This window comes from Lagenorhynchus albirostris, chromosome 12 (genome assembly GCF_949774975.1).
Source record: "Lagenorhynchus albirostris chromosome 12, mLagAlb1.1, whole genome shotgun sequence".
Taxonomy (NCBI): domain Eukaryota; kingdom Metazoa; phylum Chordata; class Mammalia; order Artiodactyla; family Delphinidae; genus Lagenorhynchus; species Lagenorhynchus albirostris.
In genome coordinates, this window is record NC_083106.1 from 87,770,879 (window position 1) to 87,788,925 (window position 18,047).

The 18,047-nt window shown below is 36.9% G+C and overlaps 1 protein-coding gene across 1 annotated transcript in view; it reads right to left on the reverse strand.

Annotated features, from left to right (window-relative positions):
• The window catches only part of PHF3 (PHD finger protein 3), a 103,416-nt gene that overhangs the window by 64,463 nt on the left and 20,906 nt on the right, over positions 1–18,047 (reverse strand). The gene's annotated exons all lie outside the window — the stretch shown is intronic.

Sequence of the window (18,047 nt, forward strand, 5' to 3'; positions counted from 1 at the left end):
GCTGATTTGCATATTATATAGCTGCATATTATATAGCTGATTTGCATATTATATAGCTGATATGAGGTTAATATAGAAAATATATAAAAACTCACACAACTCAACAGCAAGAAAACAAACAATCCAATTAAAAAATGGGTGAGGAATCGAACAGACATTTTTCCAAAGAAGACATACAAATAAATGGCCAACAAGTATATGAAAAGGTGCTCAACTATCCCTAATCATACAGAAATGCAAATCAAAACCACAATGAAATATCACCTCATGCCTGTCAGAATGGTTATCTTCAAAAAAACAAGAGAAACAAGTGCTGGCAAGGATGTGGAGAAAGAGATCCCTTGCACACCACTGGAAGGAACGTAAATTGCTGTAATCGGTATGGAAAACAGTATGGAAGTTCCTCAAAATATTAAAAATAGAACTACCATACAATCCAGCAATTTCACTCCTGGGTGTATATCCAATATCCTGAAAACAGGATATTGGAAAGATACCTGCACTCCCATGTTCACTGCAGCATTAGTTACAACAGTCAAGATAAGGAAACAACCTAGTCCATCACTGGCTGACTAGATAAAGATGCGGTATATATAAATGGAATACTACTGTCATGAGAAAGAAAAAATCCTGCCATTTGGGATTACATGGATGGACCCTGAGGGCATTATGGTAAGTGAAATAATCCAGACAAAGAAAGAAACAAATACTACATGGCTATCACTTATATGTGGAATCTAAAAAAAAAGTCAAACTTAGAGAAAAAGAGAGTAAAAAGGTAGTTTCCAGGGGGAAATAAGGAGAGGTTGAGGTTGGTAAAAGCTTACAAACTTGCAGCTATAAAATGAATAAGGTCTGAGGAGCTAATGTAAAAACATGGTGACTATAGCTGACACCACTGTACTGTATAACTGAAATTTGCAACAAGAATAGAACTTAAACGTTCTTACTACACACATACACAAAGATAAATATATGAGATGAGGGATATATTAATTAACTAGATGGGGGGAATCCATTCACAATGTATATCAAATCACCATGATATATACTTTAAATATCGTATAACTTTATATGTCACTTATAACGCAAAACTGAAAAATTTTAAAAATTGATAGAAAAAGCATCAACTCTGCAATAAATTTAGAACACATAAGAGAATTGTAAGAACTTGGAGAATACAAGAAGAGAATTCTAATAAACAAACATACTGGATAAACTTTGAATATACCTAGGTAAGAGCCTTAATGAGTAAAAAATGAATTAATATTTTATGTATTTAGCCTTTATCAACTATATATAGCAAAATGTATCTTGTTCCATTTCACAATGTAGGCTTAGAAGTCAGTAAATACTTTCTGTTATCTTTAATAGTCTCTCTGGGTTCCTATGAGCAGTAATGGACCAGGTGATCCCTTACCAAGTTCATTTTAGTTAACATTTTAATTCTAGAGCCCTTTCTAACGAAAATCAAGTAAATAGCAGCCCTCAGAGAAAAACTAATTTAATAAAATTTATTTCCGCCATGTGTTACACATGCACACACCATAATTCAAAAGCATGTACAACGTTAATTTTATTTCACGTTTTTCTAATTATCTCAGTTTCCTGGCCTCTCAATTAGATGGATGGAATTATATCAGATGTTTGAGAAAGATACACTATTAGGTCTAAAGATATTATTATTAAAAAGAGAAAGAAACCATTTAAAAAAATTTTTCCGAGTGTATTTGTCTCAGGTCCAATTAATGTAGGGACCAAAAGCCCTAATACTAAAACAGTACCTAAGGATATCACTAATAATGAATAATAATTTATTTCCTAAGATAATTCAATCAACAGTTAAAAGTTAAATTATGTTCATTATATTGTTTTTAAAAAGGAAGAGCTTTCTAAATTAATATATTTTAGAAAATGACCCATCCAAAATGGTTAAAAAATGGTTTTAAAACTATGTGTTCCTTGGAAAATTTTTTTATATGAAATAACTATTTTCCTAAAATATCACATGAATATTTCCATATTAAAGACAACACTGCTTGTCCATTAGTCAAGGTCATTTGTTTGACAATTTTCCTGTGACCAGTGTGTTATCACACTTGACTTAAAGCACTTCTAACAATATTAAACCTTAAACCCAGAAAAAAGTTTTCTACCAAACCAATCAACAGATCAGCTACCAAACTGACATCAGATGTACTTTTTGTGAAGTTGCATATCAGGAAATCTTTCATAAAGAAACTGTACAGGTGACCCTTGAACAACCCGGGGGTTAGGGGTGGCGGCCTTCCATGCATAACTTATGGTCAGCCATCCACCATTCTGCATGAGCGAGTCGTGTAGCACTACAGTATTTACTATGGAAAAAAAAATCCATTTGTAAATGGACCCCCATACTTCAAACCCGCGTGGTTCAAGAGTCAACTGTAATTATACACATAAAATAGGAAATTATGGTTCTGAAGCCAAAATTAAAATATTTAATCTAAGAATGAGGAGAAAAAAAGCAATAAGTACTTTAAGAAGCACTCTGCCTCTGCAACAATGGTAGTGTACATAATTCTCCCTATTAGAACTTACACAGTTGGACATCAACACACATTCATTGTATCTGGGATGAAAAATAAAAAGGAGTGTAACAAAAGATTTTCAAAATCCAAGAACTCATTATGACAAACTAAAAAGAAAAAAATAATTTGCCACTTCAGGCAATTAATGTGATCATTTTACCAACTCTTACTCTGGAAACTCATAACCAAATGTTAATTCCTTCCCTTTAAGCTGCCTCTTCAGTAGGAACTATAGTTTAGAGCAGGGGTCCCCAACCCCCTGTTCGGAACCGGTCTGCACAGCAAGAGTTGAGCAGCGAGCAAGTGAAGCTTCATCTGTATTTACAGCCGTGCTCCATTGCTCTCATTACCACCTGACCTCCACCTTCTGTGAGATCAGCAGTGGCATTAGACTCTCATAGGAGCGTGAACCCTACTGTAAACTGCACATGCGAAGGATCTAGGTTGTGCGCTTCTTATGAAAATCTAATGCCTGATGATCTGAGGTGGAGCTGCTAGTGCTGGGGAGCAGCTGCAAATACAGATTATCATTAGCAGAGAGGTTTGACTGCACAGAGACCATAATAAATCAACTGCTTGCAGACTCATATCAAAACCCTATTAAGCTGCATCTTACAGAGTAGACAGGACATATGCAACACACTTTGGGTATCACTCTCTCCCATCACCCCCAGATGGGACCATCTAGTTGTTACAACTGATTCCACCAAGTATCATCAAGGGATGCACAAAACCATTAAAGGCTAATGAGGAACAAAATATTCCCATGTTGCAGTTATACCCCTACAAATTACCTACTAATAACTCAAGTATTTAGGAAGGACAGCTTTGGCTGCTGCCACCTTAATCCAGCAATCAAATCTAACATCAAAACCAGTGTAAGACTTCTAACATGATGTAACATTAGCTACACAGCTTCACCCATGGAGTCTTGCCAAAATATGTTTAACCCGAATCTAATCAAGCTTATTTTAAACCTAACTTCCAATTTACAGGAAATTAAAGAAATAGAGGAATAAGCCAATGGACACCAAACACACAAAAAAATTAAAATCCAAAACTTGGGACAATCCTAAGAGACATTTGGTTTTATCTCTTCAAAAGGTCAGTATCATTGGGAAAGGGTGTGGGAGGCCTCAGAAATATAACTAAAGACAATACAAGGTCCTTGATTGCATCTTGATTTGAAAAAATCAAGTGAAAATGATATTTTGGGGACAAATGGCAAATTTGAATATGGACAGGTATTAGATTTTAAGAAACTATTTGTTAGGTGTGATTACGGCATTGCTATGTAGAAATCCTTTGTTTGGAGATGTATGATGAAGTTAAACTAATTGGGTAGAAGAACTGGCAAACTGATAAATGGATGCAGCAAATACAGCAAAACATTAACAGGTGAATCTTGGTGATGGGTAAATGTGTGTATACTCTACCCTTCTTTGTTCCAGTAATGTTTTAAGTTTTCAAAATACAAAATTAAATTTTTAGCGGGAAAAAAAGGCCAAGATAGAAGTATATCCTTAATCAGGTATCTAAACAGCATATAATATAAATGATTTACAATCTGTTTTATTCCAAAACAGATTTAAAGTGGCCTTTAAAAAGATATACAGGGCTTCCCTGGTGGCACAGTGGTTGAGAATCTGCCTGCCAATGCAGGGGACATAGGTTCTAGCCCTGGTCTGGGAAGATCCCACATGCCGTGGAGCAACTAGGCCCGTGAGCCACAACTACTGAGCCTGCACGTCTGGAGCCTGTGCTCCCAACAAGAGAGGCCACGATAGTGAGAGGCCCCCGCTTGCCACAACTAGAGAAAGCCCTCGCACAGAAATGAAGACCCGACACGGTCAAAAATAAATAAATAAATTATTAAAAGAAAAAAAAAGATATACAGATTGGTTCAAGATGGTGGAGAAGAAGGACGTGCTCTCACTCCCTCTTGTGAGAGCACCGATATCACAACTAACTGCTGAAAATCATCAACAGGAAGACACTGGAACTCACCAAAAAAATACCCCACATTCAAAGACAAAGGAGAAGCCACAGTGAGACAGTAGGAGGGGTGCAATCACAATAAAATCAAATCCCATAACTTCTGGGTGGATGACTCACTAACTGGAGAACACTTATACCACAGAAGTCCACCCACTGGATTGAAGGTTCTGAGCCCCACGTCAGGCTTCCCAACCTGGGGTTCCGGCAACAGGAGGAGGAATTCCTAGAGAATCAGACTTTGAAGCCTAGAGGGATTTGACTGCAGGACTTTGACAGGACTGGGGGAAACAGAGTCTCCACTCTTGGAGGGCACACACAAAGTAGTGCGCACACCGGGACCCGGGGAAGGAGCAGTGACCCCATAGGAGACTGAACCAGACCTACCTGCTAGTGTTGGAGGCTCTCCTGCAGAGACAGGGGGTGGCTGTGTCTCACCGTGGGGACACGGACACTGGCAGCAGAAGTTCTGGGTAGTACTCCTTGGTGTGAGCCCTCCCAAAGTCTGCCATTAGCCCCACCAAAAAGCCCGTGTAGGCTCCAGTGTTGGGTGGCCTCAGGCCAAACAACAGGGAGGAAACCCAGCCCCACCCATCAGCAGTCAAGTGGATTAAAGTTTTACTGAGCTCTGCCCACCAGAGCAACACCCAGCTCTACCCACCACCAGTCCCTCCCATCAGGAAACTTGCACAATCCTCTTAGATAGCCTCATCCACCAGAGGGCAGACAGCAGAAGCAAGAACTACAATCGTGCAGCCTGTAGAACAAAAACCACATTCAAAGAAAGACAAGATGAAAATAGGCAAGATAGACCATATATATGCTGTCTACAAGAGACCCACTTCAGACCTAGGGACACATACAGACTGAAAATGAGGGAATGGAAAAACATATTCCATGCAAATGGAAATCAAAACAAAGGTGGAGTAGCAATACTCATATAAGACAAAATAGACTTTAAAATAAAGAATGTTACAAGAGACAAGGAAGGACACTACATATGATCAAGGGATCAATCCAAGAAGATATAACAATTATAAATATATATGGACCCAACATAGGAACACCTCAATACATAAGGCAACTGCTAACAGCTATAAAAGAGGAAATCAACAAGAACACAATAGTGGGGGACTTTAACACCTCACTTACACCAATGGACAGATCATCCAAACAGAAAATTAATAAGAAAACACAAGCTTTAAATGACACAATGGACCAGATAGATTTAATTGATACTTATAGGACATTCCATCCAAAAACAGCAGATTACACTTTCTTCTCAAGTGCGCACGGAACATTCTCCAGGATAGATCACATCTTGGGTCACAAATCAAGTCTCAGTAAATTTAAGAAAATTGAAATCATACCAAGCATCTTTTCTAACCACAACGCTATGAGGTTAGAAATCAACTACAGGGGAAAAAAAACGTAAGAAACACTAACACATGGAGGCTAAACAATACGTTACTAAATAACCAAGAAATCACTGAAGAAATCAAAGAGGAAATCAAAAAATAGCTAGAGACAAAATGACAATGAAAACAAAATGATCCAAAACCTATGGGATGCAGCAAAAGCAGTTCTAAGAGGGAAGTTTACAGCAATACAATCCTACCACAAGAAACAAGAAAAATCTCAAATAAACAATCTAACCTTACACCTTAAAAAACTAGAGAAAGAAAAACAAACAAAACCCAAAGTTAGCAGAAGGAAAGAAATCATAAAGATCAGAGTAGAAATAAATGAAACAGAAACAAAGAAAACAATAGCAAAGATCAATAAAACTAAAAGCTGGTTCTTTGAGAAGATAAACAAAATTAATAAACCATTAGCCACGCTCATCAAGAAAAAGAGGGAGATGACTCAAATCAGTAAAATTAGAAATGATAAAGAAGTTACAACAGACACCACAGAAATGCAAAGCATCCTAAGAGACTACTACAAGCAGCTCTATGCCAATAAAATGGACAACCTGGAAGAAATGGACAAATTCTTAGAAAAGTATAAGCTTCCAAGACTGAACCAGAAGAAATAGAAAATTCAAACAGACCAATCACAAGTAATGAAAATGAAACTACGGTGAAAAATCTTCCAACAAACAAAAGCCCAGGACCAGATGGCATCACAGGTAAATTATACCAAACATTTAGAGAAGAGCTAACAACCATCCTTCTCAAACTCTTCCAAAAAACTGCAGAGGAAGGAACACTCCCAAACTCATTCTATGAGGCCACCATCACCCTGATACCAAAACCAGACAAAGATACTACAAAAAAAGAAAACTACAGACCAATATCACTGATGAATATAGATGCAAAAATCTTCAACAAAATACGAGCAAACAGAATCCAACAACACATTAAAAGGATCATACACCATGATCAAGTGGGGTTTGGCCCAGGAATGTAAGGAATCTTCAATATATGCAAATCAATCAATGTGATACACCATATTAACAAGTTGAAGGAGAAAAACCATATGATCATCTCAATCGATGCAGAAAGAGCTTTCAACAAAATTCAACACCCATTTATGATTAAAACCCTCCAGAAATAGGCATAGAAGGAACTTACCTCAACATAATAAAGGCCATATATGACAAACCCACAGCCAACATCGTTCTCAATGGTGAAAAACTGAAACCATTTCCACTAAGATCAGGAACAAGACAAGGTTGCCCATTCTCACCACTATTATTCAACATAGTTTTGGAAGTTTTAGCCACAGCAATCAGAGAGAAAAAACAAATAAAAGGAATCCAAATCGGAAAGGAAGAAGTAAAGCTGTCACTGTTTGCAGATGACATGATACTATACATAGAGAATCTTAAAGGTGCCACCAGAAAACTACTACAGCTAATCAATGAATTTGGTAAAGTTGCAGGATACAAAATTAATGCACAGAAATCTCTTGCATTCCTAGACACAAATGATGAAAAATCTGAAAGAGAAATTAGGGAAACACTCCCATTTACCATTGCAACAAAAAGAATAAAATACCTAGGAATAAACCTACCTAGGGAGACTAAAGACCTATATGCAGAAAACTATAAAACACTGATGAAAGAAATTAAAGATGATACAGATAGAGAGATATACCATGTTCTTGGATTGGAAGAATCAATATTGTGAAAATGACTATACTACCCAAAGCAATCTACAGATTCAATGCAATCCCTGTTAAATTACCAATGGCATTCTTTACAGAACTAGAACAAAAAATCTTAAAATCTGTATGGCGACACAAGAGACCCCAAAGAGCCAAGGCAGTCTTGAAGGAAAAAAACTGAAGGAATCAGACTCCCTGACTTCAGACTATACTACCAAGCCACAGTAATCAAGACAGTATGGTACTGGCACAAAAACAAATATAGATCAATGGAACAGGACAGAAAGCCCAGAGATAAACCCACGCACCTATGGTCAACTAATCTAGGACAAAGGAGACAAGGATATACAATGGAGAAAAGACAGTTTCTTCAATAAGTGGTGCTGGGAAAACTGGACAGCTACATGTGAAAGAATGAAATTAGAACACTCCTTAACACCATACACAAGAATAAACAAAAATAAACTCAAAATGGATTAGAGACCTAAATGTAAGACCAGACACTATAAAACTCTTAGAGGAAAACATAGGAAGAGCACTCTTTGACACAAATCACAGAAAGATCTTTATTGATTCACCTCTTAGAGTAATGGAAATAAAAGCAAAATTAAAAAGATGGGACCTAATGAAACTTAAAACCTTTCGCAAACCAAAGGAAACTACAAAGACGAAAAGACAACTCCCCTAATGGGAGAAAATATTTGCAAATGAATCAATGGACAAAGGATTAATCTCCAAAATATATAAACAGCTCATGCAGCTCAGTATTAAAAAAACAAACAACTCAATCCAAAAATAGGCAGAAGACCTAAATAGACATTTCTCCAAAGAAGACATACAGATGGCCAAGAAGCATATGAAAAGCTGCTCAAGATCACTAATTATTAGAGAAATGCAAATCAAAACTACAATGAGGTATCACCTCACATCAGTTAGAATGGGCATCATCAGAAAATCTACAAACAAATGCTGCAGAGGGTGTGGAGAAAAGGGAACCCTCTTGCACTGTTGGTGGGAATGTAAATTGACACAACCACTATGGAGAGCAGTATGGATGTTCCTTAAAAAATTAAAAATAGAACTACCATAGGATCCAGCAATCCCACTACTGGGCATATACCCAGAGAAAAACATAATTCAAAAAGACACATGTACCCCAATGTTCACTGCAGCACTATTTACAATAGCCAGGTCATGGAAGCAACCTAAATGCCCATCGACAGACGAATGGATAAAGAACATGTGGCACATATATACAATGGAATATTGCTCAGCCATAAAAAGGAAAGAAATTGGGTCATTTGTGATGGATCTAGAGACTATCATACAGAGTGAAGTGAATCAGAAAGAGAAAAACAAGTATCATATATTAATGCATATATGTAGAACCTAGAAAAATGGTACATCTGGTACAGATGAACCAGTTTGCAGGGCAGAAATAGAGACACAGATGTAGAGAACAAACGTATGGACACCAAAGGGGGGAAAGCAGCGGCGGTGGGGGGATGAACTGGTAGACTGGGATTGACATATATACACTAATATGTATAAAATAGATAACTAATAAGAAACTGCTGTATAAAAAAATAAATTAAATTAAATTTAAAAAAAAACAAACTGAATACATAACTACCACAGGAACATTAATAGCAAAATGGTTAATGAGAACTGTCAATTGGAAGAGCATTTAAGATGGGTCACTAATACAGTAACTGAGAATTACAGGAAACTTGAAAGGCCTGGAATCTTATAACTCATATAAAAAAAACTTGATAGAGGTTTTCCTAGATTTGATAACAATCTTAAACATTTATATCATGTTTCAACAGTGAACTGTACAGCTGCAAGAAGCTTTCTGAACCATCAACAAAAATCCAGATTTTAATACTGCCATGTTCCTGTAACTCTTAACATTGTTAGTGATAAAAAAAAAAAAAAAATCCTGGGCTTCCCTGGTGGCACAGTGGTTTAGAGTCCACCTGCTGATGCAGGGGACACGGGTTTGTGCCCCGGTCGGGGAAGATCCCACATGCCGCGGAGCGGCTGGGCCCGTGAGCCATGGCCGCTGAGCCTGCGCGTCCAGAGCCTGTGCTCCGCAACGGGAGAGGCCACAACAGTGAGAGGTCCGCGTACCAAAGGGAAAAAAAAAATCCTCTTTCAAAAGTCTTCTGTTGGTCTAAGTTCAAAGCCATGGCTACCTTTACTATTGAGATTTTATAACACAAAAGTTGTATAAAGGTTAAATTAGTCCATTTTTAATTACTCATCCTTTAATGAGCATTATATTCCACATGGGAGTTATGTTTGATAAACTCCCAGTTATACAGTTACCCTCAGACACACACAGATGCAGTCACACATGTCTTTTTGAGAGTAGGTTCATCATAATGGTTCAGAATAACTTCAGTTTGCTTCAAACACATATGTCTTTAACCTCTGTGATAATATATACCCTGCATTTAAACAGTAGCTCTTAAATAAGCAGTGACAGCACAGTGATTGTAAAACTGAAGAAACAACTTGAATTACTTACTTCAATGCTGTTATTCTTAGTGCAAATCAATCTCTCATCTTTGCAGAGTTTACCCACTGGAACCAATGTTTCATGTGTTTTTTCCACATGTTAAAGAATATAGTAATGTTACTAAAAATATTAACGCATTACTTTTGTCCTTTTTGTACTATAATGTATATTATGTTTTTTAATAATTTCTTGTCATGAGTATATTAAGTCTAATAAAAGAAAATTTCAGTGGGAAAAAAATGTCAATTTACCATGCTAAAGACAAGATTGAATATTCTCTCTTCTCTGTATAGAAAAATGATTATACAAAATGTAATATGAAGAGGTAATCAAGAGGATGTACCCTCCCCCGCCCCCGAAAAAAGCAGTATAGAGATGTGTCAGGCAATTAACAAAAATAATTTTATTATTTTTCTGGATTTTGTAATGGTTGTGGTATTTGAAAGCTTCTTAAAATTTGTGTTTTATTTCTTTTTTCATTCTAAATAAATATTTACTTTCAAACCAAAAAATAAAATAAAATAAAAAGATACACAATGTAAGGTAATATTTTAAAAGAAAAAAGGAAGAAAAAGCAAAAGAAAAATACAGGTAAGAAACTAAGGTGAAGTCAAGGATGATGTCAGTACCCAGAATGAGTTACAAATATTTACATTTTACTACGAGTTCCCTGATTCTAATGAAGCTTAAAAGTCAAAGTTTGTCAGGCATTTAGCAAATCACTTCAGGGGAAAAAATAGTCAGTATATATTTAAAAAGTACTGCCTCTAAATAAAATACTTTACCATTTCAACAGACACCCGCATAGCAGTTTTCATTAGACTTCAAGTATACATTAAGCCAGTGGTCTCCTAAGGAAGTGAATACACCTAAAGGGATGCATACACAGTCAATCTGTGTCCAGGAAGAAATTACTATGTATGTTAAATGTTACCTAAAAACTAAAAAGAAATTAAACTTTACCAACAGTTAATCAAACTGACACTAGTAATCTTTGCTGTATTCATGTTAGCCACAATTATCTAAAGAGAAAGAGCTGAGAGAAGACTGAGAATTTCATAAAATGGAGTTGACACCTTTAATGGCATTTGTTTGCCTTCAACATTTTACAGTGTTTCAGGATGTCATCAATGTAGCTTTTTATTTATATTTTTTAAAAAACTTTATAAACAGTAGATTGCTTACAGTAATTTTAATGAAATGGGAAATGACTATTAAAATCTTTTTTTTTTTTTTGCGGTACGCGGGCCTCTCACTGTTGTGGCCTCTCCCTTTGCGGAGCACAGGCTCCAGACGTGCAGGCTCAGCGGCCATGGCTCACGGGCCTAGCCGCTCCGCGGCATGTGGGATCTTCCCGGACCGGGGCATGAACCCGTGTGCCCTGCAAAGGCAGGCGGACTCTCAATCACTGCGCCACCAGGGAAGCCCTAAAATCTTTATACCACACAGGTTCTCCATTAACTCACAGCAAAGTCCTGAAAAACTGTTTTACCTAAGATTGAGTTATACATCTTTCTTTCACAAAAAGTGAGACAAATACTTTACAAATGAGACAAGTGCTACAAATATACTGCCTTTTTTATTATAAAGCAGCTGTAAATAAGTCATATGAAAAAATAAGCACCTTAGTCTGTCCCTTCTAGATAAAAGTGACATTTTAGTAATGAGTAAGAAAAATTGCTTCTCTAAAACTTTGGCTAAGCAAATGCCCGTTTAAAAATGTTTCCATCATTATATAATTTGTGACTAAAAACAAAATGTGGCACCTATGAAAACTTTTATCTGGACACTTTAATAAACTCAACTTAGAATCTGATGTATAAAAGATTTTATCAGAATGACAAAGTGAAATTCTCAAAAATATATTCAATCATACTGCACTCCAAAAAAGTTCTTGTACAACTGATAATTCTAATAATTTTAAAGTAGAAATATCATTTATGATATCTATAGCTCATTTAAAATATCTATTATATGTGTTATATAATGGACATTAATATATTAGTAAAGTAGGACAAGTATATAAACACACATGCCAAGTATGAATGAGTACTCGAAAATGTCTTATTGATAAACACGTACAGTCAAAAGGTTTGGACACCATTCCCTCAATGAAATGAAGCCTCTGATATACAAATAGTAATTCTGACACCCACCCCCTCTTTGCGGTGAAACAACACAAGAATTTATTCTCCCTGTAAAATTTTTGATACGAGCAGTTGATCATGATCTATGAACAAAGACCTAAATTTTACAAACTAAGATCTAAGTTCCATTAGTTAGGAGTGAAAAATAGCCTAGAAAAATCTTTGACAAATGAAGCAGGCTCACCTCTAAAAACAGGCCAAGTATTCAAACCCAGGTTGACCTGTGAGCTGGGACAGGCCTACCAAGAAAAAGGTCCTGATCTCAGCATCCCCACAGAGTGAACTAAAAAAACTGCCTGAGCCAGCTGGCTAGCAGCTGCCCAATGTCCGTTCAGCCATCCTTCCTCATTCACCAGAATTCCTGTTATTTCACACAGTCATCCAAATTAAGACTACACTTTTCAATCTACTTACTGCCAGATGTGGCCAATGTCTAAGTAACGACCACCAGAATTAAAGGACGAATGGTACGTGCAACTCTCAAAAGATGAGTATAAAGAAAGAGGACATACCTTCCCCTTCCCTTTTCTCTTGTACTGGCTAGACTCCAACCTGATAGCTGGAAGAGCCATCTGAAACTATGAGGTGAATGTGGAGACAGGGATCATACTTGGTAGCGCAACGAAGAGGGAACTTAGGTCCCTGACATTGTGGAGCCCCATACCAGCTCTCAGTCACTTTCTTCTGAGCTATTACGTGGTAACTTTTTTTTTTTCTCAAACTTCAGAAGATGTATTTATCTTACCAAACACATGTGGGGTGCCTAACTCTATGCCAGTATGCCAGACGAAGGTGGGATCAGAATGCATGCAGATTTATTAGAGTGCTCTTGGGAGGGACATCTGTGTGAGGGAGGGAGCAGAGATGGAGTGAGGAAAAGGTTGGGATGTGGTGCAGCGGCAACAGACGCCTCAACTCGGCCAACCCTTCGGGAGCTCGGAAGCTGGGGTGAATCTTCAGAGTCATCTTGAGTTGTGGTGATGGTACCAGGCTTTTGTACCCCCATAGCAACCAGTCACTGGATGCAGGTTGCCCTGGGAAGAGGGTGTGATTTTGGGTGAAGCAATGCTACCACCAAGGCAATTCTGAAGGGAGTTCTCAGCTGGCAGCATTTCTTTCTTTATACCACTGTTATTTGGAGTTTTCCGTCACTCCCAGCTGAACCTAATCCTAGGCCAAAAGGCCAAAACTTTTTCATTAAGATGACCCAGTGAGTCACAATCCATGAGAACCAAATCCATGACAGCAACAGACTAAGAAAAGAACAGGAAGCCTTGAATAGGTAAAGGATTTCTGGTATCAGCCAGGAGACTGAGGATGCCTAGGTCTATGATTTGGGAAAATCCAGGTAACCAGACTTTCCTAATTCTCTAATAACAGGGATCTTCCATTGCCAAGGAATTATGAAATTCAACTCCTCTGGCTGCCAGGTACACCCATCTCTAGGATAGGGAGGGTGGGCCAGGGATAGGGCCCTAAAACAAGCTAATCTCTCTCTTTGGCCACTAAGTCAAACAGGCTCGTCGAGATCTCATAAGAAGATTGCAGATGCAGCTCCTTTATCAGAATTCCTTTTTGGTCAATATCCTCAAAAGATGTCAAAGTACAGAGTTTAGAGATTTTATTATTCATTTTTCTCCCTGATGGGGGAAAAAAATGGTAAGAATAAAAATTATGGAGATTAATTAGACAAAGGAATAGAAAATCAAGATCAAGAAAGCAAGGATCCTTAGTTTTCTTTATATCAAAATTATTTTCAAATTACAAAGTAGAATTCACTACTTTAAAGATTAAAAAGCTGTTCATAAACCATTCATAAATACCAACTGTTCAACCAACTTCTGCACATCTAGTATGTAACAATATTCTATGATTATGAGAAATAAGTATATTTGATCAGTTGGTACCACATTAAACAATTATGAAATTAAGAACCCTAGTCTTTCAAATTGCAAAATCATAGACTATTAGCCTCTCTGCCTGAAGAATACTACCCACTATCCACAAATGGTACCATAAAACTTTTTTACTCCACTATGTTAAAATGTACAAACCTCAAATAATTGCGAGATCACTTGCATTAGAAAACATTTAATAATGCAAATAGTTCTGGAACTGTTAGAGAGTTAACAATCATGTTTAAATTAGCTATATACTAATGTGATAAGCCTACTTGCTTAAATTCTGAGCTAAGATCACAGACAAGGTATAAAAATTAATTTTCATTATAGACAGAATAAGCAGTTAATTCTGGAGGAAAAAAACATTTTGCAGATAAACAATGAGGTGGAAAGGAATTCAGCTGAAAAGAAAGAAAATAAAAGATGGTCAACAACAAGCATAACACATGTTTTCAAAATGGTGTAGGACAAGGGGTTTAAAAACACTTCTCTTTCATACCTCTGCACAAAACCAGGATGCACAGGTCAGGCTCACTGTATTATTATTCTAAATCAACAAAGTTATGGGTTTAAAAAGCTTGTGAAAAGCTAATCTGAAAATATGCCCATTCCTAACCTTTTTAAAGAGAAAAGTAAATTCAAATTTATACATCTTCAGAACTGACTCATGTCTGTTATGTTCTTGTATTTTAAATTGTATTTTAATACAATTTAAGATATCTTTAAAATCTGACATGTATTCTCTTCAAAATATTGTACCAGCCATATTTTATGAATTCTACATTTTTAAATAACAAAAAAAGAATATTTCCAGACAGTGACAAAAGCAATAAAATTATCAGATTATACTTTGTTCTGACAAGAGAAAAAAATACCTTGCCTTTCTGACTCAAAACACAGGTGATAGTTTTCTCTTTTTTTGCAATTAGAGTACACCATCACCAGGAGGTAGCAGTCCAATAATCACAGAGAGAAATCAAGTTTTAGACTAGGGTTCCAAACCAGTGGTCTTACAGTGAGATTTGTCAGATGTGCTATCTCTCCTATTTAAGAAAACTTAAAACTATTTAAATCACCACAATGTAATCAAATGATTATCAGACATCATTTTAAATTAAAATATCTAAAAATAGGGGCTTCCCTGGTGGCGCAGTGGTTAAGAATCCGCCTGCCAATGCAGGGGACACAGGTTCGAGCCCTAGTCAAGGAAGATCCCACATGCCGCGGAGCAACTAAGCCCGTGCGCCACAACTACTGGGCCTGCGCTCTAAAGCCCACAAGCCGCAACTACTGAGCCCACGTGCTGCAACTACTTAAGCCCGCGCGCCTGGAGCCCATGCTTCACAAGAGAAGACACCAGAATGAGAAGCCCGCGCACCGCAACGAAGAGTAGCTCCCACTCGCTGCAACTAGAGAAAGCCCACGCACAGCAACGAAGACCCAACACAGCCAAATAAATAATTTTTTTTAAAAAATCTAAAATATGTAAAAATAAATTAATGTGCATTCCCTCAAACTATCCTAGGCTGCTATCCACTCAAGGGGGCATGATTCACACTGTATTCTCTGATTGGTACTCACTGGAGTTGTACAAACCAAGCAGTAAAATGCTCTCATCCTAATCTTAAACTGGTTACAGGAAAATATCTTTACCAGACAAAAGGAATAAAATCAATTGTGTTTGGAACAATGTCATCATTTTGGATTCCTCTGTTTTAGTAAACTTCTAATTAATCATCCCATGACAATTTACCTATTTGCTATGTAATTACACATTGAGTAACTGATTTATCATTCAAGATGGACTTAGAGACATAATCAAAAGTCTATAATAAAAGATCAAAATTAGAGAAAGAAGGTATTTTAGGGAAGAAGAGACCACAGAGGGCAGTACCAACAACAGTAGCTCCAGTTCAGAAATCTTTTCAGAACATTCTCAACTAAAGCAAACAAAATAAATATGAAGAGAGAAAAGTACAAGGGGTAGAAGTACAGGCCTAAAGAGTTCTAAAAGAATCTAGGCAATGATTATGGTGAAAATGGCAGCAAGGGATTCTGCAGTCCTGCCATGACTGGAAGAAAACTGCAAGAATAATCAGTTGGAACTAAAGGGGATAGAAATCTATGAATTTTATTCAACAAGTTGCCACTTTAACCACGGCTATAAAACAAAAGTTACCTATGCCAGAATGATCTTCATTTATGTCTGAAATTAGGCTTCTCCTGCCTATTCATGCATTACAGAGGGTCCCAAAATCATTTTCTGAGAAAAATCTTTGCTCTACCCAGGGAGGGCAGAGCACCCTCCTATTCACCCAGATGCCCCCATCAGTGCCTTTAAATTTTCATATCCCACCACAGCCCTGTTTGTTTATAAAGCTTGTCTATGCACTTAGCTGGCAAAAAAAAAAAGGGGAGGGGGGCGATAATTGCATTCCCAACAGTTCTCAGACAGAACATTATATTTCTCAATATATTTAGAAATCTGGTGTTAAAAAATGATATCAAAGGCGAGTTGTTTGAAAAATAACCTAATATCTAACAGGGGACTGGGTCAGACCATTCATTATATTAGTTCCTGTAATACTGCTTATACTGGGATACATAATGAGAGATATCATAAGAAAAAGCCCTATGTTCATTGAAAGTATGTAGTTAAGGATTATCTTTTATTATATCACATCACAATACAACTGTGGATAAAATGTCTTCCTAGTTTTAGTATCAGAAATAGTCTTCCTTTTCCTGGGCACCAGATTTGTTTTTACCTGTTTTCCTCTTCCACAACTGCTAGAAATCTGAGAGCCAAAATTGTACCCCACCTGCAGACAGCATTTTATTTACTATCTTAACCTTTGGTCCCACTACCCTACTTCTTTCTGTTCCTTGTATTCTTTTCCTTTTACTTTTTTTTTTTCAGTTAAAAAATTTACTGAATACCTACTATCTCCTTTGTTCTTTTAAAAGAACTTACAAAAAAGAAAGAAAACTTATCCTAATTTTTCTAGAGCCTTGATCTTAAGAGTACTCATGTATGTGAAGGCAAAACTTAAAACTTCCTATCTCCTCCCATTTTAAACAACAAGTAACCAAAAATAATCATTTGGGGGAAAGGTTGCAACACTATGGGAAACATCAAAATAAACAAATAGGAAAATGAATTCAGATTATAAAGAAACTCTTACATATATTTATGACACAGAACACTATTTTAAAATGGTATGAATAAAGAGAACAGAAGACTTCTTAGAAATAGTGACTCTCAAAATTAAATATTCAAAGAGATGGAAAATATGGCAGTGAATTTCTAAAAAGACATTGAGCAAAATGATGGTAAAGATGCAAGAAAGAGACATGAAACATGGGCAATTAATCCAGAAGGGCCAACATCTCCTAGGAGTTTGCAGAGAAAACACAGAAAATTTCCCAGAACTGATCACTCTCCAAAATGAAAAGGCCCACCAAGTGCCAGCAACAATAAGTCAAAGACTAAACACCAAAAGATAAGAAGATCCTAAAGTGGGGGTGCAGAAAAGGCCACCTGACAAAGCAACAAGCCTTATACAAACCCAGGCAACCAACCCATCAGCAATATCAGACACAAAACTTTAAGAAAAGGTGATAATCAATTCTTTTCTCTATAAAGGCAAATTATTAGTCAAGTGTAATAATATTAGAAAGGTACTAAGAATGTCATTAAGAGGGCATAGAGAAAGATAGGGAGATGAAATCCAGGAAGACAACAGCTCCACTCAAGGAGGGCAGCGACACTAGGGACGACAGACATACGACAGGCCTG